A 21,337-nucleotide genomic window follows, 5' to 3' on the forward strand; every position below is an offset into this window, starting at 1 on the left:
GTGTGTTGGCTGTTGGTAGCCAAGCTCTGGCAAGTGCCTGCTGGTTCTCTCACCAGAACACCAAAGCAGAGAGGGACCAGTGTGGCGACTCCTTTAATTCCCAAGCACTTTTCTCCAGGCTGTTTTGTAATTAACATCCCAAAGGGAGCTGAAGACCTCATTAAGTCAATTTTATTGAAGGGGAGGTTTTCAAAGGTCTGTCTCCAGGTACCTGCCAGTTGCCAGCACCTCTGCAGCCACACCTTGCTCTGCCACCCAAAGCCAGGAGCTGGCTGAGGGCTGGAGTTCCTCTGCTAGTGTGTGTCACTACACTGTCCCTCAGCAGGACATGCCTCAGCTCTGAAGAAAGGTGGCTGGGATTTGGGAGTTCTTTCCCCTGATTCTGATCACATTCAAGCAGCTCTGCCTCTCTGGCCAGGCTCCTCTGCAGAGCTGTGGCCATGGCTGTCCCCTGGAGCTGTCCCAGGCTCACAATGCATCCTTGTGCTCCCCCAGAGCCAGCAGCACAATCCCTGAGACAGACTAATAAGTAGCTCGTGACTGGAGTTCCAGTTCACATAGTTCAATTAAATCCCTGTTAATCTTGTTCAGACCTAATTTACTTTCATTCTCATACACACTCCTCTCTCAGCAGAGATTCTGCTGGGGTTCCCTGCTGACAGGGCTGGAGAGCCCCAGGCCCTCAGACACTGATGTTTGCAGAGCAGCCCCCTTGGGAGTCAATAAACTCAGATTATCCCCCAGCCTGTCACAAAGAATGAAAATACTCCTTCAGTGCCTGGGTTTAGGGAGGGTCAGGCTATCTGGCAATGCTTGAGGAGACCATAAGGAGGTTGTAGGAAGGGAGGACCTGCTCTGTATCTCTTTGCCAGACCACTGCTCTACCATTCCCCTGTGTGTGTATGTGTGTTAATTTTTGGGGTGCTGGACTTCTCTCCTGGAAGCATCTCTTCCACACTGATACTTCTTTCAGGCAGAAGTTGTGTTGTTCACAGCCTGTGGCCTGCAGGGATTGAGATGACTGTATTGATTTAGTTGTTTGTTTGTTAATCTCATGAGGCATCAGAGACTGACTGCAGTGAGGAAATGGGATGATGAATGGAGAGTGCTGGAGTACAGAGCATTACTGTGTGTTTGATGATTAGCCTGATTGCTGGCCTTGGCACTGGGAAGGGATCTGACCCTCCTCTTCCTCATGCAGCCATGGGGGATGATTTGTTTGGGAAGCATTCCCTTTCTCCCTGGCCACAGATGTGGGCTGTAATCAGTGTTTGCATTTCTCCTCCAGCTGACAGTCACTGCAGGTCCAAGGTCCAGCTCTTCTCTGGCACTTTGTGCCTTTTGAGTGGTGGTTTGTGGGGGTGTTTTCTGGCTTTTGGTACCCAGGCCACTGTGCAGTAGCTGCTCCAAGTGTCTCTTGCTTGGAGCTGGCAATTGCAGGGCAATGAAATCGGCTTCCTGCCTCTCCCTTGAAATTCAGCTGATTTTCCCATTTCATGGTGCTTCTTCCCAATTTGTGGCTTTTCTGTCACCATAAATCACTCCTCTTGCTGCTTCCAGCCTGTAAACTCAGGTCCAGTGCAGTAGTTCTGTCCTTGCAGACACATTTTACCTGCCAGTGATAGTGAGCATTACCTCCTGTTATCAAGGACTGATACAAAGAAGGAGCAGGTGCAGGAGCACCCAGGATGGAGGAAGGTGTCCCTTTGTAAATTTTGACAATTATTTTTTCAGCTAGCAGATGTAAGAGCCAGGGAAGGAATTCTCCCTGCCTTGGGAGCCCTGGGTACCCCTGGAGAGCTGTGCCAAGCACATCATCCCTCGAAGCCATGAGGAGCCAAACCCATCCCACACCACACTTCTGAGCTGGTGAGGAGTGAGTGCTGTGGTGCTGCGTGTGCCCCACACCACCCCTCAGATCCTGCTCCTCACCAGCACACACAAGATGTGCCTTGTGCAATCCCAAACCTCTTGCAGTGCCCACTTCCCTCCTCCCAGCTTCCCTGGTTTCATTTACTGCCTGCAGGCCCCAGTGTGGCTTTGATGCCCCTTGCACTCTGCTTGCCATTCCTGGGAAAACACAGTCCAGGTGAGGACTCAGTGATGCAGAGCAGGGGGTTGGAGCACAGAGGCTGATGGGCTGCTCCATGGTTTCAGTCCAGCCTATCTGGCTGCTGGCTACAAGGTAAACCTGCTTTGGGTCACATTTTAAAGCCCTGTTGCCTGGCTAATGTTTCTTGTGTGAAAGGAGCTCAGCTCCCAAATGGGGGAGCTGTGGGTAGGAGGGCTCTCACTTCTCCCTATCTCCAGCTCCAGGCAAGGAGCTGTGTCTTTAGCATCATGCTCTGCTGAAGTCCTGTTTGCACAGCATTCCTTTTGTGTGAAACCTGCACTAGGGACAGCTCCATGGCTCTTGCCAGAGGCTGTCCCAGCCTCTGAGCTGCCACCCCTGTGTCAAGTTCAGCCAGTCCCAGTGCATGGACTGGGGCCATGGAAGGCATCAGCAATGGCCTGAGACATCTCATCTCTTGCCCAAGCTAAACCCAGGTGTCCCTGGCTCCCAGGCTTCTTCCTGCTGCCTTCCCTTTGGCTGCTCTTGTGCAAAAGCCATCCCAAGCTTATAAATTCATCTTGCCACAAGCCAAAGTCCAGAGTACAACAGACACCATCGAGCTCTGCAGGCAAAGCTGCTTGTGCAGCTCCAGGAATCAGCTCCAGACGTTTCCTGCTGTAATTTGTGCCTCAGCTCTGGCTGCACAGGCAGGATCCTTGCTGGAGCTGTGCTGCTGGTGTGGAGCTGGTGGGGTGACATCCCTGTGCCTCCCTGAGGGCAGCTCTTGCCCAATGCTCTAGCCAAAGGGCCAGGCTGCAGTTGCAGGGATGTGTGCAGGAGAGGCTCCTCATGGCTGTGGTTCCATGCAGCAGCTCCTTGTGATGCTGGGGCGGCTCCTTTGGTGAAGCAGATATCCCCCAGTGTCAGGCCTGGGCAGGAGGAGCACATTTTGAGAAAAGCTGTAAGCAGTTCCCATCCCTAACTCCCCCCTCACTTGACTTGTTTTAAACCAAGCATCACATGGTTTAAGTTTTTCAGATTCAGACTGTGGCCTCCTTTGCCCATCCCTCGCTCCAAGGACCAAGGCTGAATGATTAAGGGGAAACACCCTCGTGTCTGCTCCAGCTCTGCCTGCTCAGGCTGCAGGCAGGCCAGCCAGCAGCTGGGTGCTGGCAGGGAGGGAACATCCCAGCCCTGGGGCAGGGTCTCCTGGATGTGGCTACCAGAGCTCTGCACCAACCAGCCATCCTCTACTGCTCTGCTACCAAACCAAGCCAGAAGCAGGGCTATGAATCTCATCTGCATGAGCTTCCCTGAGTTTTTCTGAATCACTGTTTTCTATGGATACTAAGACTGGCCAAAAAGCAGAATTTCCATGCTGGGAGATGCCAACATCTTGTGTGTGGCTTTCATGCTGAGCTGAGGCAAGAAGCAAAACGTCTCAGATTTTTGCCCAAACGAGCTGTATTCCAAGATACTTAATTCAGATTGTATCAAAGCATATTTTATCAGTCAGAACCCTGACAGGAAATGTTGTGCCTTTATTGACCATGCAGATAATTTCAGCCCACAGCTGTTGAACTCAGGCCTCCTTATTAAATATTTGCATGTCACCGAGTCAGTGGCTTCCCCGCAGCCCTTTCCCCCAGGGAATTTTGCAATGACACTTCCTGGCAGGGGCTAAGGGCCCCTTTTGCATAGCAGATTGTCACCATACTGAGGGACACAACAGGTCCTGAGCCCTCCTGGTAATTTCTTCTCAGGTGCCCCTTTTTATCCTATAATCTGCAGGATGCTGGCAATTGCTGCTCGGCTCCTGCAGCCCCAATGCTCAGTGTGGGAGAGAATGGCCAGAATGAGCATTTCTAGCATGAAATATTGCCAAATGGCTCGTGCTGCAGGGTTATTCTGGTCAATCCCCCTTAGTAAATCAGCTCCTGAGCTTGAAACTGCAGCTTCCCTAACAGGGCTGATGGTGCTGATCATTTCCCATCTCACACTCACTATTTGCAGGGCTGTAAAGCTCAGTGATCATAAAATCTCAGGGCAAGGGCCACAGCTGCCTCTCTCTCTCTCTCTGTCCAGCATCTCAAACACAACCATTATATTATTAATAGTAATAATTCCTGCAACTGTATTTGCAATTTGCAGTGAACAAAGTGCAGCCTCAGGAACAGAATCCAATAGACAAAACTTATTCACGCGTGCCAAGGGGATGCTTAAAAAGAAAGCTGGCTGGAGATGAATAGATGTTTTGTTGTAAATCCATGGTTACTTTGGGGAGGTCAGGGCTCAGATCAAATACTGGACCCTCCAAGCACCCTCTTACCTCACAGGAGGATTTCAGGAGCCCTGTGGAGCAGTTTGATCTGCACACCTGGAGGGGAAGGAGCCACGTACTTACTTACTTACTCATGAGCATGACAGCATCTGCCCACAGTAACTCTCATTCTTCTTGTTGCTGATGAAACTCGTGTAAAGGTCAGCAAGAAAACACAGAAATACCTGAGCGTGTCTTCATTTCTTTTTAAAGTATCACTTCAAGACGTCCTGTAATAACCAAGCCACTGGAAATACTCAGTGCTACTTTTGTTCAAATTGAAAGTCCCTGGTTTTCAGTTTCTGTAACCCTCTTCCTCTCTCTGGGGTGGGTTTTATCGGTGCTATTTAAAAGTGAAGAATCATATCAAGAAAATGAGTTTCAGACAAGAGACCGAAATCTCTGGTTGGGTGAAAAAAGCAGCAATTTGCATTAGACTGCTTAAAGATAAATATTTGGAGAGAGGCAAGAGGCAAAGGGAAGTGGGTGGCCAGGGGCTGTCAGGCTCCAGACCTCATGTCTGAGCCAGGAGTGTCCTGAGGTGAGCTGGGTTGCTTAAATGGTCCTAAATCGCACTATCACCAGCACTTCTAGTTTAATGTCAGCCCTGTGAGGGCACATTCCAGCATTTGAGACCAAAAGATAAGAGTCTGGGTTTAGACACTGTCTGTTTGTAATTTTGGATTTGCACATTGGCATCATCTTAGAGGAAGAAGAAGAGGCTGTGTCGTGGACTTGGTCTGGCTGTTGAAAGGCACAGTGCTGTGGGTGTTTGCCTTCCAGCCATGGGCAGGCACCACCAGAGATGGGAACACCGATTGGGAGGACAGCCTGCAGAAAAGAAGTTGATTGCAAAAGAGAAAAACAAAATACAAATATTTATAAGTCATAATTGCATCTTAGATTTGGGTCTGGATCCAGTAGAGGCTGAGTCATCCTCACCAGCTCACCCGGGGCTGGAGCCAGGTCCCCACTCCCCCGGGGTGTTCTCCCCTCCGGCAGAGCTCCGGGCTGCAGTGGGTGCTCCTGGGACGGGGAGGGACAGAGGAGTGTCCCTGTGTCCCTGAGCAGCACAGCAGGGAGAAGGTGCGGGGCTGCCCAGGCATTGGTGTGACCCCCTCTTTCCCCGGTGTTACATCCGTGGGTGAGCAGAGCAGTACCCGGCACTGCCCCACATCCCACATCGGATGAAGAATCCTCCCCTCCACAGCCGAACGGCAGAGGGGGTGGGCTAAGAATGAACACCCCCAAGCCTCGGAACAAACCAGGCTGCGGTTGGATGCTCCAGCACGGAGCAGGCAGGGCTGGCCCCCTAGACCACACACGCCACGGGTGTCCGGGGAGCCCGGCCGGCCTGGCCCGGCCCTGGGAGGGAGCCGAGAGGGAAAGCGTCTCCTGCCCGGCTGGAGGGACCTTATCAGCGCCAGCTCCTCCCAGGGAAGGGCCCCTCACAATGTGCTGGCCACGGCTGATGGATCGGCGCGTGCATGACTCCCTGTTCCTGGTGACTCATGGATTCGCTGGCCTTCGCCAGTGTCATGGGAAATATTTCTTTAATAACTCAAAAGGCGGGGGGGGGGGGGGAGTGGGAAACAGAAAGAAAAACTCCACCACATAGTTCTTTAAAAGTTGTTAACTTCCCAAATTGTTTCTGAAATGTCAGATCTTGCTCAGAGGAAGGAGGGTTTTCGGAAAACCCCCGCGGAGTGGCTGCAGCGGTGGGCAGGGACGGCAGAGGTGGTGCTGGCTGTGGAAATACAAGGGTCACTGCAGCTGGCCGGCAGCCGAGCGTGCCGCATAAAAGAGCTAAATGTGGGTTTAAGGAGTGGACTGCTTCACCCCCTTTCTTCCTGGAGGATAACGTGACAGGGAACACTTCAATGGATCGCCAGTGGGGGAGGTGGGAGGGCTGCCAGCGCCGCTGAGCTGGTCGGGCAGCCCCGACGGGCTGGGTGCAGGCATCGGGGCACCCGGCTGCGCCCGGAGCCCGTGTGTGCACCCCGGTGCCAGGGCAAAGCTGGGCATTTCCCACCTCCTGCTGCTGCTAGGGGAGGGTGCTGAGGAGCAAGGGGAACCATGGGTGGAACTGTTCCCGTGTGCCCACCTGCCTGAGCGGAACTCAGGGACACACACACCTGAGGGGGTGATGCTGCCAGCTGGGGGTTGAGCCCCCTGGAACACCCGCAGCTCCACTCTGCCTTGGTTCGGATCCGGCACCGGCTTCAGGGGCAAGCGGGGCTGGGAGATGTTAACCCCTAAACGGAATGGATGTCCCGGCGGAGCACAGACACCGCTGAGTGCCTGCGCTGCCTCCAAAGGGCCCCACAAAGTTCCCCGGGTTCCCAGGGAGGAACAGGACGTGGGTTATCTTTGCCTGCTTTTCCATCTGAAGTTTTGCCTCCTTCCGACTTCACAGAAGGGAGAACGTGGGTTGCAGTCCTCTGGGAAGGCGAGGTGTCCCTCCTGGGGATGGGGAGGAACAGAACCTGACAAAACAGCATTTCCCCTGCAATTCGCCGTGTGTTAGAGCTGTTGAATAAAGCGAACCGCAACCCAGCCAGGAGGTCTCAGCCTCCTGAAAATCACTTTTGTGTTACCAGCTCCGGCTTCCAGGTATCACACCAAGCCAGCCCCCCGGGACGAGCAGTGCTGGGCTCGGGTGGGAGCACCCCCAGCCCCTCACCCGCGGGGCGACGCGCCCTGAGGACCGCGGCCGCCGCTCCCACGCGTGTCCCCGGCGCAACCAGGCGGTTCCCCCGCCGCGGGCCGGGACGCGCCGGCAGCGCCGGCGGCGGGGGCGGCCCCTGGCCCGTGCGCGCCCCGCGGAGCCCGGCTGCCCGGAGCCTTCTCCCTGGAAAAAAAAAAGCCACGGAGGGAGGGGAGGGGCTGCTGCTGCTGCCTTTTCCCCCATCCTCCGTTTCCGGTTTGCTGCCATATTACTCTCTTTTTTTTTTTTTTTTTTTTATAATTTTTTTTTCCCCTCCCCGTGGTGCTTCCCCCCCGCCCCGCAGAAGGGGTGAGCGGGGGCGGGCGAGGCACCAGCGCGCCGGGGCCGCGGCGCTGCGCGATGCTGCTGCCGGCGGCGCAGCCCTGAGCCCGGCCCGGTGCGGGGCGGTGCGGGCACCGAGCGCGGCGGCGGCGGGGGGCGGCGGCCGCGCCCCCGGCGCGGAGACAAAGCCAGGGCCGAGCGCTGGAGGCGAGCGGCGGGGGCGGCCCCGCTCCGCGGACAGGCGGGAGGTGAGTGCCGGGGGTGCCCCGCTGTGGGGCAGGCGGGGGTCCCACGGTCCGGCAGCGGGCTTCGGCGGGGAGTGCCCGGGCTCCGGCAGTGGATCCGGCGGGGGATGTCGAGGGTCCTGCCGTGGGGTCCGGCGGGGGATGTCCGCAGTGGGGACCAGCGGGGCGGCGGGGGGATGCCCGCAGTGGGATGCCCGCAGAGGAGTCCGGCGGGTCGGCGGGGGAATGCCCGCGGTGGCCCGAGCTGGTTGTGGGTCCGATCGGGGTTGCTGGCAGCTCGGCAAGGAGACGATGGCTCCAGCCGAGCGTGCCCAGGCTGCCATGGGGCATCTGTGGGTCCGGCAGCGTGGGATACCCTGGCTGCGGGTCCCCACAAGGATGCTGGCGGTCTTGCGCGGGGTGTCGGTGGGGCGGCTGTGGGTCCAGCGGGATGCACGTGTTCTGGTGGGTCAGCCGTGGGTCCGGCTGGGGGTGTCACTGCCCGGCGGGGCAGAGCTGGGGACGCGGGGGGTCCGGCGGGGCGGCCCCGCCTGCCTGCAACTCCCCTTTGTTGTGCTCAGGGGCTGTGGGGGACCCCCGGGAGCGCAGGGCGGGGACAGCCAGGCTGTATGTAGGCCAGGACATGAAATATTCATCGCCCCCCTGCTTTGATGTCTCGTGATCCGCTTCCCTTGTTGTGTTTGTTCACCGGTGATTCTGGGGCCAGTGTCCAGCCTTGAGGGACATGGCAAGTCGTGCCCCTCGCCGTGCCCGGCTGGCTCAGCTGCTGGGGGGCTGCAGAGCCCCGGTTTCTCCGATTTAAGACTTCATCCAGTCGGGAAGTTCCCTGTCGCAGCCTGGGCGATCCAACCCCCATGTGTGGCTGCGCGTGGTGGCAGTGGCGTGTCCCCACTGTCACAGCCCCCGGTGCCATGGAAGAGCATCGTGGGCTTTGCCTTGAGCCACACTGGGGTCAGGATGAGGTTTTATCCTGCTCACTGCCCAGACAGGCTGTGCTGCATCCTGGGGCCACTCGGTATGGACACAGGAGGCAAGCTGCAGGGCTGAGGCCACTACACAGGGCTGTGTGCATGGGGACAGGTGTGGCAGGGGGCTGGCATCTTGTGGCATCGATCCTGGCATGGTCCTCTCTAGTGTTGGGCATCATGTCAGGGAGCTGTGCAGCCTGGTGTGAGACCTGCTGGACTGAGTGGGGATCTGCTCCACCTCCCTGTGTTTTGCTGGCCCTGCACAGTGCACTCCTCCCTGGTCCTTCCTCACCCCAGTGGCTGCTGTGGTGTGCCAGGGCTCAGCCCTGGACTCGGTGCCAGGAAGTGACTGTGGTCCTGCTCCCGGTCCCAGAGATGTTGAGCAGCAGTAAAGGCTGTAGGTGGCAGGGAGCGGGTTGTGCTGCCCTGTGTGTGCCATGGCCCATCCTCCTGGCTCCCCAGAAGTGATGCAATGGAAGGGACATGATGTGACATGCAGCCAGGGGTCTCTCAAGACAGGGGCATTAGGAGCTGGGGACAGTGGGGGGTGCAGAGCACAGGGCTCCCTGAGGTGAGCTTGTGCCTGTGCAGCAGAGACAGGGACAGGACAGCACATATCCAGCAGTGCTCTGTGAAACTGCATGAAGGTGGTAACAAAAGACTTGATTTTTCTTTCTCCTGCCCGTCTGGTGCTCCCAGAGGAGAAGGTGCTGGGGATCTTTGTTGCTCTCCTCTCAGCCAAGGAGATACCCACTGCCAGCACGACCAGTGCAAGAACCGAGTCGTGACAAACCTTCCCAAGATCCAGCCATTAGTGGTGGGAATCCTTTTGTCCCTGCCAGACTTGGAGATGACCCTCAGAACCCAGTGGCTCAACATGTGCCCAGGCCCCCTGTGCAGCAGGTGTTGGTTAGATAGTCACAGGGCTGCTCAGGAAGGTGTGAGGAAGGGGATGTGGGGAAAGACATCAGCAATCTTGCACTTTCAAGCAATATCCTTTCTGTCATTTTCATTGTTGGGCTGCTCTTGACATCTTTGCCGTAGAGTTTGATCCTAACTTACCTGTGCTAAGCCATCAGCTTCAGCTGGCTCCAGATCCACCCAGAGCACAACCGTGGCACTCAGTGTCTGAGCCGAGGCTTGTGTCTCTGTAATCATTAGCTAGTTAATGCTTATATATCAGGAAGGAACAGCTTTGCTTAGGAGATCGAGGGTCAATTCTCACTTCCAAGCTTTGACCTGGGAGCAGCAGGGCAAGGGCTCCTCTAAACACCTCCTGGCTTCACCTAAACAGCCCAAGACAGGGTTATTTATGGGCTACACAGCAGCTGGGAAGGGAAGTCCAATGTTCCCTGTCTCGATCGTTAGTGGCCTTGCAGTGCTCCCTGTGTGATGGAGATGCCCTAATGATAGCTCTGCCCTTTAATGACTTTGTGCCAGAGTGATGGAAAATCAGGGAGGTTCCACGGGAGGCAGAAAGGGCCATCCCAGCCCCTGGCTGGGGAGCAGGGGATGAGACGAGGAGAGCACTGTGGTGATCAACCAGTGTGGAGGCTGTGCTGCAAAGGAGGGTCCTTTTCTGCCTTGGAGGCATGGAGGGGACATCAGTGATCCTGAGACAGGGATGGCCTTTAGCAGCATGGGCAGCTCCTGCAAAGCAGCATCATTTCACTGCACTCACTGAGGCAAGCAGGGGATGGACCATGGGGCTCCCACGCCTTCGAAATCCCATCTGCCTCTCCCTGTTCCTGGTGTAGGATCCTGCCTCGCCTTTGAAATCATCACAGAGCTAAACTCTTACTTAATGAGACCTGAAGGACTTGGTCCCCAGCCTCTCATTTAAACAACCAGCAAATGCCTGTAAGATCTTGAAAGAGAAGAGGTAGGAGGGAGCAAGCAGCCTGCACCTCCTCCCAGCATGTCTGAGCAGGGGGGGGACCCACGAGCATCCCTGGGACAAAGCACTGGACTCCTGGCACGGCTGTGGGAAATTGGAAAGCCTATCTGAAGTGCTATTGTTTCCTGTGCTGTCTATTTTGCAGCTCGGTTTCCAACTTGTTTCTTTATCTCTTGGAACAATTTCCCATCTGAGCTCACTTCCGCATCTCGCCCCAGAGCCCGCCTGGAGATGTGTCCAGCATGCATCCCATCAGAAACAGCCTTGTCAGACAGCAGCACACCCCTGCACCTCCCTGCAGAGGGGAGCCCTGGAACCCCATGTCTGGAGAGCAGCTCGGACCTCTGGATGGAAATAACCATCCATGCATAGCTGTTCCTGGGACAGGAGTGTGGATTGTCACTGTTTCCAGTCCAAGCTGCTCTTCCCGACTGCCTGTAGCTGTGGGTGGTGCAGTCCAGCTCCCCAGGGCTAGTGTCTTGCTGAAGTTTCCACCCATCAGCAGAAAACACGCCGTGTCACGGGGCTGTTTTAAAGCCTTTGGTTCCTCTTCGCCTAAACGGGCAGCAAAGTGGGAGATAGCCCAGCACATGGCAGAATCGTGGGATGGTTTGGGTTGTAAGGGATCTTAAAGTTCATCTAGTTCCAGTTCCCCTGATCATCTAGTTCCAGACTTGCCCAGAGTGTGCTTAGGAGGGGCACCCAGGCCCCCAGCTCGGTGCCAGGTTGGCCCAGTGACCTTGGCACTGGCTGTGTTGGGAAGCAGTGCACATGGCTCTGCACAGGCGCGCTTCGCAAAGAAAACCCTGAAACAGATTTCAGGAACAAATGTGGTTTGAACCTGGGCCAGGAACCAGGACCTGCAAATCTGCGTGTTGCACTGACTTCCCTGCAGGCTATGGATCTGCTGGCTGCTCTCACTGGGGAGCAGGGAGGGGTTTTCAAGGGCTGGGGGCTGGCCAGGCTCCCGGGGGCATCAGCTGCTGGGCAGGGTGGGACTGGTCATGGATTTTAACTCAGCCCTTAAACAAATCTGCCCAAGCCCCTTGACTCCACAGAGTCTCAGTGGAGATGCAGCATCTGAAATATCCATAGGTTGGCATGTGGGATTGGTGGGCTTGTCTGGAGTAGTGTGGAGAACAGAACTGCCTGGGTGTTTAAAGTAAAAAAATAAGAAATGGGGCCTGTGCATGGCAAGCCTGACCCACCTCACAGCAGTGGGCCCCATGCCAGGAGGGCACTGGGATGGCTTTGGGGTCTGCAGCTAAGGGGACGTGTGGTGCAGGGACGTGTGTGACTTGGGCTGTGCTGTGGTTCTTTCCCTGCACTGCACAGCTCACAGGCTGACCCTGAGTTTCCCAGCCCATGCCTGACCCGTTGTGGTCTCACTCCTGTGACTGTGAGGTTTCAGCTGGCTCTGAGCCCCCTGTGCTGAGGATGGATTGATGGATGGATGGATGGATGGATGGATGGATGGATGGATGGATGGATGGATGGATGGATGGATGGATGGAAACCTGACTGCATACCATGCAAATAGCTTCCACTCAGTACAGCTGCTTCCATCCTTCCTGACTGTGCTTGGCAACCTTGGCCACCAAAAACCTGGGCAATGAGGGTAAAAGCCTCAGTGAGGGTAAATTGTTGTATTGCCCCTTCTACCATGGGAGAGGTTAACAAGTCCAGCCTGTCCTGAGCAATGTGTCCCACTCCCATGCCATGCACCAGTTTGGGGGCAGCATGAGAGGGTCAGGTCAGTGCTAAATGGATCCTAAAAATATCTCACCTCAGGGCACCCTTTTGTAGTAATTTGGGGTTGGAGGCATAGCATTGTGTCTGGGTTTCACTTGTCCACTTTGCTTTCCCACTGCATTCCTCAGTTTCCCTAGGAACATCTGAGGAGAAGCTGTCATTGGAGTTGGTGAGGTTTTACACAGAGTGTGTGCCTCAGTTTCCCTTTCTCCCAGCCCCAGCTGCACTGCCCTACCCCATGCAGACACCACGGGTAGAGCCTCCCCTTAGGCAGGGCAAACAGAATCTGATCTCTGTGAAGCACAAGCACCTTCCTCATCCTCAGCTGCAGCTGCAGCCAGTGCCAGCAGCAGGGGGGTCAGGCAGTGCTCTCCCTGGGCTTCCCATGTCCCCGGGCTGAAGCATGTGCTTGCTGACATGTGCAAAAAAAACTACACAGAAAGGCTCTTGGAGCCACTCCCTGCTCAGATGGGCCCTTTCCTTCCCCTGCCCATCAGGCAAGTGCTGGTGGGGCCCTGCTGTGCTGGGAAAGGGATTGGGAATCCTTGGGACAGCAGGAGGGAGCTTCCAGTGAGCAGCCTACTGCACCAGGCGGGGGGGGGGTGACGTGGGATCAGGAAGGGTGCAGATGTAGCTGCAAAGTCACCGTGACCAGGATGAGTTCCATGCTCCATTGCCAGGAGCAGCTGAGCTCAGAAGTGTGTGGGGTGGGGAGGCTCAGGCTGCTGGGAACAGTGTGTGTGGCTGGGGCTGGCAAGGAGGGCAGCTGCCTGCCCACCTGGCTGCCTGCTCAGGTGCAGGTGTGCATGGGGGTGTGCACCTGTGTCTGCACACCCACCTGAGCCCTTTGGGTGGTTTGGGGTGGGCACAGCTCTGGTGCTCCCATGCTTTGGTCCAGGGGGTCTGTGCTGTGAGCCACTGGAGATGGGAAGCAGAGGAGATGCCCTGCATCCCTTTGTCCCTGCATCCCTTCAGTCTGTCCCTGTAGGATGAGCAGCACAAGGGAGGGCTGGAGAGATGCTATGGGAGGGTGCAAGGTCCACATGTCACTGGTCACATCCACCTCACCCACAGTCCATCTCTGCTCCCCACCACGACTGCAGTGAGCAGTGCCAGAGGTGTGCAGAGCCCAGCTCTGTTCCAGGAGCGACAGGGATGAAAGACACCAGCTCAGCATTTTTCTTTGTTTTTCATCTGCTCAGGTTGTTGATAGTGAGCACCATCAGGGGCTGCACCTCCCAGCTGGATCCTCTCTAGCATGAGCATCCCACTCACCCCAGGAGCAGCTGGCAATCCAGCACAGCTTTTTGGGTTTGGAAAAGCTTTTTGGGGCTGGCTGATCTCCCTTTGCCCCTCAGGACCCTCCCTGGTTGCTTCCTCTGACGCATCCTGAGCGATGCTTTGTTTTGGTGGTGCAGATGGGAGTGGCTGTAGGGACCACAGCCATCTCTCAGGCTCTGTTGCCAGTGATGTCCTCGGTGTTCCAAGGCCAGAGCCACAGTCCATGCTGTGATCACTCATATGGGACCTGCTCCCAGTCCCATCCATGCCCATGGGGGTGAAAGGGGTTGGGTGTGCACTGCTGGAGGCTGACCCTGCTCATCCAGCCCTGACCTGCAGCCACGTGTAGCATGTGTACATTAGGGCTGGTGGCCCCACAGTAACTCAGAGCATGAGGCTTGTGTTGGGCATATGGCCCAAAGTCAGCATAAATTTGCTCAGTGGGATCCTGCTTATTTATTTGAAAATGTTCAGGGGTCTGCAAAGTGGGAAGGGTTTGAAATCTGTGACAGAAGAGCCTTGGCCTCTGCTTGGCTTGTCCTTCATCCCCTCCCATTGCAATGAACCCCAGCAGGTGTCCTGCCAAGTCTCCAGCTGGGAGAGGGGCAATTCCCAGCTCCATGGGTTTGTGTCAAGGGTGCACATACCCACATACCCTCCCCTCATTTTCCATGTTTCCCCCAAGAGCGTTTCAGTTCCTGTTCCATGCCAGGAGGGCTGTGGGAGGTTTCCTGCCACGGGAGTCCTGCAGGACCCCTCAGCAGGGCTGATGGGGCTGTGGCTCTGGTCCTGGAGGGCCAGCGGAGTCCTGGGAGCTCCTTGCCTGGCTGGACTGGATGGGCTGGTTTCTCTGAAAGTGGAAATGTTTTAGCAGTGACGCCAGCGTGGCCAGGGGTGGTTGTAACTTGCTCAGATGTGGAGCTTTTCTGCCTCCTGCGTTCCTTGCCCCCTTCCTCCCCCTGCCCTGGAGATTTGCCGCCTGCCTGCGCTGCTGTCTTGCCCGGGTCAGAATGGGTGTGTCAGCCCTGCAGCCAGAGCAGACACAGGTGGCACCACTGTTTTGAACGGATCTGAGACACCTGTGAGTCACAGCAGGCTCCTGCTGCCACCTGCCCCTTCCCCAGGAGCTGGGCAGGGCACGGAGTGGGCTGGGTGCTGCCACAGCCATCCCCCGAGAGCCCCCGGGGTGGATGTTCACTTCCAGAAAGCAGAAGGAAACCACATTTCCTGGAGCCTGAGGCTGCCTGTGCAGGGAGAGGCGCTGCAGAAATAAGGAACAGAAATCAGCCCTCCTCCTCCTCCATGGCCCAGGTCATGTCACCAGGTCTCCAGCACCCCCTCCAGTGGGGCCAGTGCCTTGTCCTGGTTGTTTGCCTGGAGGAGGATGGGAACAGCAGGGCTGTGGTGGGCCATGGGAAACTGGAGAATTAAGTGGCTGGTAGTGGGAGCTCAGAGGTGCCAGCATGCCCAGAAGCCAGTGTTAAAAGGGCACATTTTGAGGAGTGCTGAGCCACAGGGCTGTTTTGGGGAAGCATTGCCCCATGGCTCCAGGCAGTCCTAGTGGCCAAGAGATCCAGCTCCTAGTGCCATTCCAGCTTGACATCAGTTTCCCTGCCCAGCATTGTCTCTTCCCAGCCCCACGGGCACTCCTGCCCTTGGAAGCGTTTCCTTTCAGTTTCCTTCTCCCGGACTTGGCAGGAGGAGAGCGGTGCCCTCATCACCTGCCTGGGAGAAGCCAGCTCAGGTTAATGCAGGCCAAGGGCTTTGTATGCCTTGGAAAGCATTTGCTGGAGCTGTTTGGGCAATTCCTGGCTTTGGCTGGTGTCCTGATGGGAATGCTGGAAGTGCAGGCTTGAGTCAGGCTGGGAGGTACTGGGAGGCATCCCTGCTCTGACCCGGAGCACAGTCAGGCTGCACAGCACCAAGCCCGCTCTTAGCATCTCCTGCTGGGGATCCCACCACCCCTCCAGTCCCTGTGCCTGTGCTGGACCCCCCTCAGGGTGCGAAAGCTTTGTTTTCCCTTCTGTAATTGTTGGACTCTCTTACAGTGCAGAAAGGATGCACCCACACACTGACAGATCCAAAGATGGTCCCTGTCAGTCCCCAGGCCTGCTGGGGGCAGTGACAGGGATGTGACAAGGTGTGGCAATGGCCACCTTCCCTTCTCACATCTCTCAGTGGAGAAAAGGCTTAAAACTGAGTGCTCAGCTCAGCACCAGCAAGCACAACTTGCAGCACATTCTGCTTCCTTCATCCAGCAGCTTGCATGGCTTCAGGGAGATAAGGCTTGTGGCTTTCTCCTGCCAGCCTTATGCAGGATGCTGCTGGGGGGTGCCCAGTGTCAGGATGCCCCTGCCCTTGCCTGGTTTTGGGGTGCTGTGGGGTAGGGGGGCTCAGCCTGCAGCTCTCTGTGCCACTGATGATGGCAGAGCCACTGCCCATCATCCCAGCAAGCCAAAATCTGCATGGAGGGGCTAACCCTGTGATGGCTGGGAGAGCTCAAGTTGTGTTCTCCCAGTGTGCTTGTTTGGAGTTTCCCAGTTGCTTGGCCACAAGAAGATGCAGAATGTGCTTGTGTGCTTCTCAGGGTTTGTTTTGGTCTTTTCAACTCCCTGTTTTGACATGTCTTTTTGGAGGCATTTTGCATTGCTCCTGACCGTGCTCTCCCCCATGCTTAGGGGGAGTGAATTTGGATGGTTGATCTAATTATTCTTCCCCCTTTTGTGACACACTGGCCTCTGCTGTCTTGGGCTGTGGAGCTTTAATTAAGATGGTCTTAATTTTAATGGGAGTTGACAGGGCCAGAGAGGAGGAGTTGGGACTTATATCTGTGGGGAGTGTGTTGGAACTTATATCTGTGCTGGGCCCCTGCACAGCAGCTGCACTGCCCTCCCTACTCCAGCCATTCTTTCATCTGGAAGAGCTCTCCCTCAGCTGGGGGAGCCAGGGCAAGGCTGGACTGCCTTGGCTCAGATGCCTTCACCATGCTGTTACTGGGTGAAGCAGAGATCAGGACTGGGGACACCTGCCTGTGGTTGCTCCTGGTTGGAGCTGAGAGATGAAGTGAGTATCCCTGCATTGTTCCTCCTGTTTTAGGAATCAGTGCAGGTGAGAAATGAGTGTCCTTGTGGAGGAGAAGGGCTGCAGGCACAAGCCAGATGTGTCCTCACTGCGTCAGCTGGGCAGGGACAGGGTCTGCAGCATCACACCCCACTTGTGGGGCAGGGCCAGCAGCTCCCCCTTTTCACGGCTCCTGGGACTCATTGCAGTGAGCCTGGTCCCAGCCTGGCAGAGACTGAGCCTGTGTTCCCTGTCCTGTACTGAGCAAAGCCTGATGGCAGGGACAGGGGACAGGAATTGTCACTGGCTGGACACAGTGACTGTGTGTTTGGGTGGCAGAGGGGATGGTGGGCTGAGCCAGGGCAGCCAGGCTGTCCCCAAAGCCCCGGGGCTGTGCTGCTGCTCGCTGGCCCCCAGCTGTGATGCTTGCCGTGGGAAAGGGCAAAACCAGGAGCATCCCCTGGGACAGAGGGGGAAACTGTTCTGTGAGCATATCCGGGGCAGTGCATCCTGCAGAAATGTGGGGAGGGAGCAGAGAGCAAAGCAGGGAAGGGGACAGGGTGTCACCTTAAGATGATTAAAAGACCACCTCGATGGTAATGGCAGGACTGACCAAGCTGGGACTTCACCCACAGCACTGACCCTGCTCTCTGGGAGCCACATGGCAGGGGCAGCACTGCTGCCACTTCCTGCCACCCAAGCAGGGGGACAGTGGGGGGTGGCAGAGTGCCCTTCGGCTGCCTCCAGCCTGAGACCTCTGGTTTAATGCCCCCCTCGCAGGCAGCTTCCATTGATCCTGCGCGGATCTGCCCCGGCTGGCCCTGCCCTGGCTGGGAGGGGGCTGGCTGTGTGCCAAGGGGATGGAGGGGCTGGGTGTCTTCGGGACCGCTGCTCCGTGCCTCTCCCTGTCCCCGGTGCCGGCTGCCATGGGCTGGGTGCCGCCAGGCTGCTTTGTCTCGCCCGCCGTCCCGCACGCTTCATTTTTCAGTCTGGTGTGAGACAGTTGCCGTGATTAATCTCACCGGGGCTCTGCGAGCTGAGGACACGGCTCAGCTCGTGTCCCTCCCTCAGTGGCTGGGTGCTGGTGCTCCCAGCCCCTCGCCCCCTGTCCCCCAGCACCCCCAGCCTGCTGCGGGCAGCGCTGCTCAGCACCCCCGGCTCTGGAGCAGCTCCAAGGACAGCGCCTTTATTGCCAGAGATTTTCCCTCCCCAAAGCTCTGTGTGTCTGGTGCTGGGCCCCGGCTTGTCGCGGCATTTCCCAAGGTTTCTGCCTCTGCCGTGTTTTGTCTGCTCCCAATCAGTGTCTTTTGTTAGTGTCTTTGCGAAGACGATAAGATCGCTTCCCCAGCGCTGTCAGCCTGCCCGTACCACGGCCATTGTATCCTTGAGCGATCCAGGAAAGCAGCCGGAGCGGGACTCGCCGGGGAGCTGCCGCTTCCCCTCGCTGCCAGAGCATCTCTCCTCAGGGAGGTAGGGCAGAGGATGGAGCCTTTTCCTGCTACCCAACTTGCCAGTTAATTTTTTGGGGGGAGACAGCCTGGAGCGTGGGTGTTGGGCGGTCCAGGTGGCATTTCCAGCGCCGGCAGCAGAGGACGGGGATGCCGCTGTCTCGCGTACCGTGATGTGATCCGAGCTGAGGTGTGCAGCCGAGTGTGCTTCATTTTTAATTGCTTTTGGAGAGCGTAGGACTGGGCTGGCCTCTCCTTGCTGCGGCCTCTGCCCCGGGCAAGTTGCATGGCTGAGCTCAGCCCTGGCACCCTCCCCTCTGTCTAGGGAGGGATGGAGGCAGGGGAGACCCCAAATGCAGAGCAGCAGCACACGGGGATCGCTGGGGATGGCAGTGCTGGTGTCTGAGCCTGGCTGTGGCCTGCCAGTGATGTGCTGGTGAGGATGGCAGCCACACTGCCAAGCGAGCAGCAGGATTGTGCCAGATGTGCCAGTGAGTGCCAGGCTGCTGCCACAGGAGCCACCAGTCAAATCTGTCAGCATGAGGTTGCTGGTGCATCCATCCACCCAGGGACCTGCCCTTCCCCATAGCAGACCTGGCACCCGCTGCTCCAGCACATGGCTGACCCCAGGCTGAGGCATATTTGGATTTTCCTCCTGGCTTTTTTGGGGGTAAATCATTGTGGTGGCCCGTGTCACAGCGTGCCCGGGGGGCAGGGACACGGGCACCACGTGTGTACACGGCACAGCTTTATTTGTATGTGCTGCAGCCTGGAGTTGGGGCTGCAGCTTCCCCCCCTGCATCCTGCTGTGCAATCATTGCCAGCCAGTATTTGTCAAGTACAAATTACAAACCATTCAACGTCTTAAAGAGCTGTCAGTCAGCTCCCACTCATTATCCTAATCAAATGCACTAAAAATAGTGACAAAACTTATTAGCAGGGGGAAGGGGAGGCCATGAAAACAAACCTGCATTGGGGCACGGCCCCTGCATGCAGACACTGGGATATTCCCCTTATACCGGGGTATTGCCCTTGGATTAGGTGTGAAACCTGAGCTCCAGCTGGGACGGGAGCCTGGTGGGATACTGCCTGGGGCCTTGAAGTAGGGTCTGAATCCTGTCTGTGAAGGAGCAGGAGCCCCTTGGGGGTGACTGAAGCCTCTGCCCAGCACTGGGTGAGCAGGGCTGGTTGGAGAGAGAATTTCCTTTTTGCAGGAGAAGAAGCAGCAGTTCCTGCAGGAGCTGGGGCTGGGAAAGGGTGGCAAAGCCAGGTGAGGGGGTGCCCTGGCTCTGCGGGGCCATGTCCTGCTCTGCTTTCCACCGCAGCTCTGCCCCGAGCTGCTGCTGCTGACTAGGGTCCCCCCATCACACACACTTGTGACAGAAAACCGTCCTTTTTGAAAAAATTAGCTAAAACACGCTTTTCTGGATGAGTCAGGGCTTAAGCAGCCCAGGTTGCTCCCATACCTTGTGCTTGGTTTGTGCCCTAGCATTTGTCTCAGCTGTTGGAGCAGATGACTCATCCCGGGGGACGAGGTCTCTGCTTGGTGGCCGACCGTGCCCTGCCACAGGTCGTGGCTGTCCGGAGATGGAGCAGCAGGGCTGGAAATGCTGGTGTGTCTGGAGGAACTGGCTTTGCTTTTCCCCTGAAAAATCCCTTGCTGGGCCGGGGGTGCCTCCGCTCCCCTTCCACTCTGGGACATGGCTTGGGGCGGCTCCAGCCGCCTGCTCTCCCATCCCCAGTGGGGTTAATGGAGTGGAGCAGAGAATCATCCCCCTCCTCACCCAGCAGAGATCAGAGCGAGCGGTGTGAGCTCGCCGGAGGGATGGCGAGGAGGAGGAGGATGAAGGTAGCCCTGGCACTGAACCGTGGCGTGGGGGGAGACGGTGTCGGGGCTGCCGCGGTGCTGACGCTCCCTCTCCTCGCAGGCTGCAGCGGGAGCTGAGCTGACTTCTCCGGCAGCACCTCCCCACCCCGCGGCCAGGCTGTAGCCGAAAGCACCGGTAAGACATCGCCGATGGCCCGGGCAGCGGGCTGCTTCCCCTTCTGGAGGGGCTGACAGCGGCGGCACTGCGGGCTGTGCCACAGCCGGAGCATCCCGGCCGGGCTGGGGCTGGCTGCGGGTGCGGAAGGCGCAGCGCTCCGCGGTGCTCCCGGCGGAGCTGAGGCCCCGCAGCTCACTCCGGTGGAGGTTCTGCGTCCCCGCAGGTCACTCCGGTGGAGGTTCTGAGTCCCCGCAGGTCACTCCGGTGGAGGTTCTGAGGCCCCGTAGCTCACTCCGGTGGTGGTTCTGAGGCCCCGTAGCTCACTCCGGTGGAGGTTCTGAGGCCCCGCAGCTCACTCCGGTGGTGGTTCTGAGGCCCCGTAGCTCACTCCCGTGGAGGTTCTGAGGCCCCGCAGCTCACTCCGGTGGTGGTGGTTCGTGCCGTGCCGCTGGCGCTGGCCCCCGAGCGGAAGGCAGGGAGTTCCTGCAGGCTGCGACGTGCCCGGGGTTCTAATCCCCGCCGCAGGAAAGCTGCGAGCCGAACACAGGCAGAGCTGGCCGTGCTCCATCCCTCTGCACAAGCCCTGGGAGGGGGAGAGGGGCAGTCCTGCTGAAAGGCGAGGCTCTGGTCGGGATGGGGAGCGATGCTGAGCCGCCCCATCCCAGCACGGCAGAATCCCACTGGGCATCAGCCAGGCTGCCCTGGCTGGGTGCTGGTGGTGCTGAGCATCCCTGCAGCCTGCTGCGTGTGGAAATGCTGTATTTATTAGACATAAATTTATTAGACATATCCACAGCATAGCTCCTGGCAATGGGTGTTTTTTGCAGTCTGGCTGCTGTCCCACAGCTCCCAGTGATGCTGCTGGGGTGTGCTGGGAGCCACCATACTTCCTCCTTTGCCCTTTAACTCCGGGGGTGGGAGGTTTCATTGGTGACTGTGCCAGAGGCAGGGGGGTCTCTCCCTGATGCCTCCCTAGGACCTGAGTGCACAGCACATTCCTGCTGTCATTAATCACTCCTTTGCCAGGCTCTTGCACAACTCTGCATTCTCCCAGGGGAATCTGCACCCTTTCCTTTCCAGCTGCCAAGGGGGTGTGGGAGCTGCAAGGGTTTTCTCAGGCCCCTCTCCCCCCTGGGGACAGGTGGAGAGCCACAGGGCTAAAGCCACATGGTCGTGTTGGCTGAGTTACCTGGGAGTGGGGATGGTGTGACGCTGCCGGTGCCCCTGGGCACAGTTTGGGGTTGCCAGCCTGTATTTTGCACTGGCCAGATTGAAGGCAGAATGTGTAGGTATTCAGATGCAAAGCAACAGGAGAGCTTGGAGTGGGGCTCTGCAGCCC

General features: G+C 57.4%; 1 protein-coding gene and 1 long non-coding RNA gene across 4 annotated transcripts in view; one reads left to right on the forward strand and one right to left on the reverse strand.

The window, feature by feature from the left end:
* Window positions 1–5,991: 5,991 nt before the first annotated feature.
* Window positions 5,992–7,135, reverse strand: LOC108962454 (uncharacterized). Its single transcript, XR_003945287.1, has 3 exons — window positions 7,057–7,135; window positions 6,509–6,836; window positions 5,992–6,120 (listed from the first exon to the last, which is right to left on the reverse strand). It is a non-coding gene; the product is annotated as an uncharacterized LOC108962454 (long non-coding RNA).
* Window positions 7,136–7,381: 246 nt separating this feature from the next.
* The window catches only part of SRC (SRC proto-oncogene, non-receptor tyrosine kinase), a 28,259-nt gene continuing 14,303 nt past the window's right edge, over window positions 7,382–21,337 (forward strand). Inside the window, exons 1-2 of one of the 3 annotated variants that reach the window (XM_050982214.1) lie at window positions 7,382–7,610; window positions 19,942–20,016. The gene's annotated coding sequence lies outside the window, so the exon portion shown is untranslated. The remainder of the gene's footprint in view (window positions 7,611–19,941; window positions 20,017–21,337) is intronic. The other 2 variants (XM_050982212.1, XM_050982213.1) reach the window with 2 other exon arrangements.

This window comes from Serinus canaria, chromosome 20 (assembly GCF_022539315.1).
Source record: "Serinus canaria isolate serCan28SL12 chromosome 20, serCan2020, whole genome shotgun sequence".
Lineage (NCBI taxonomy): Eukaryota > Metazoa > Chordata > Aves > Passeriformes > Fringillidae > Serinus > Serinus canaria.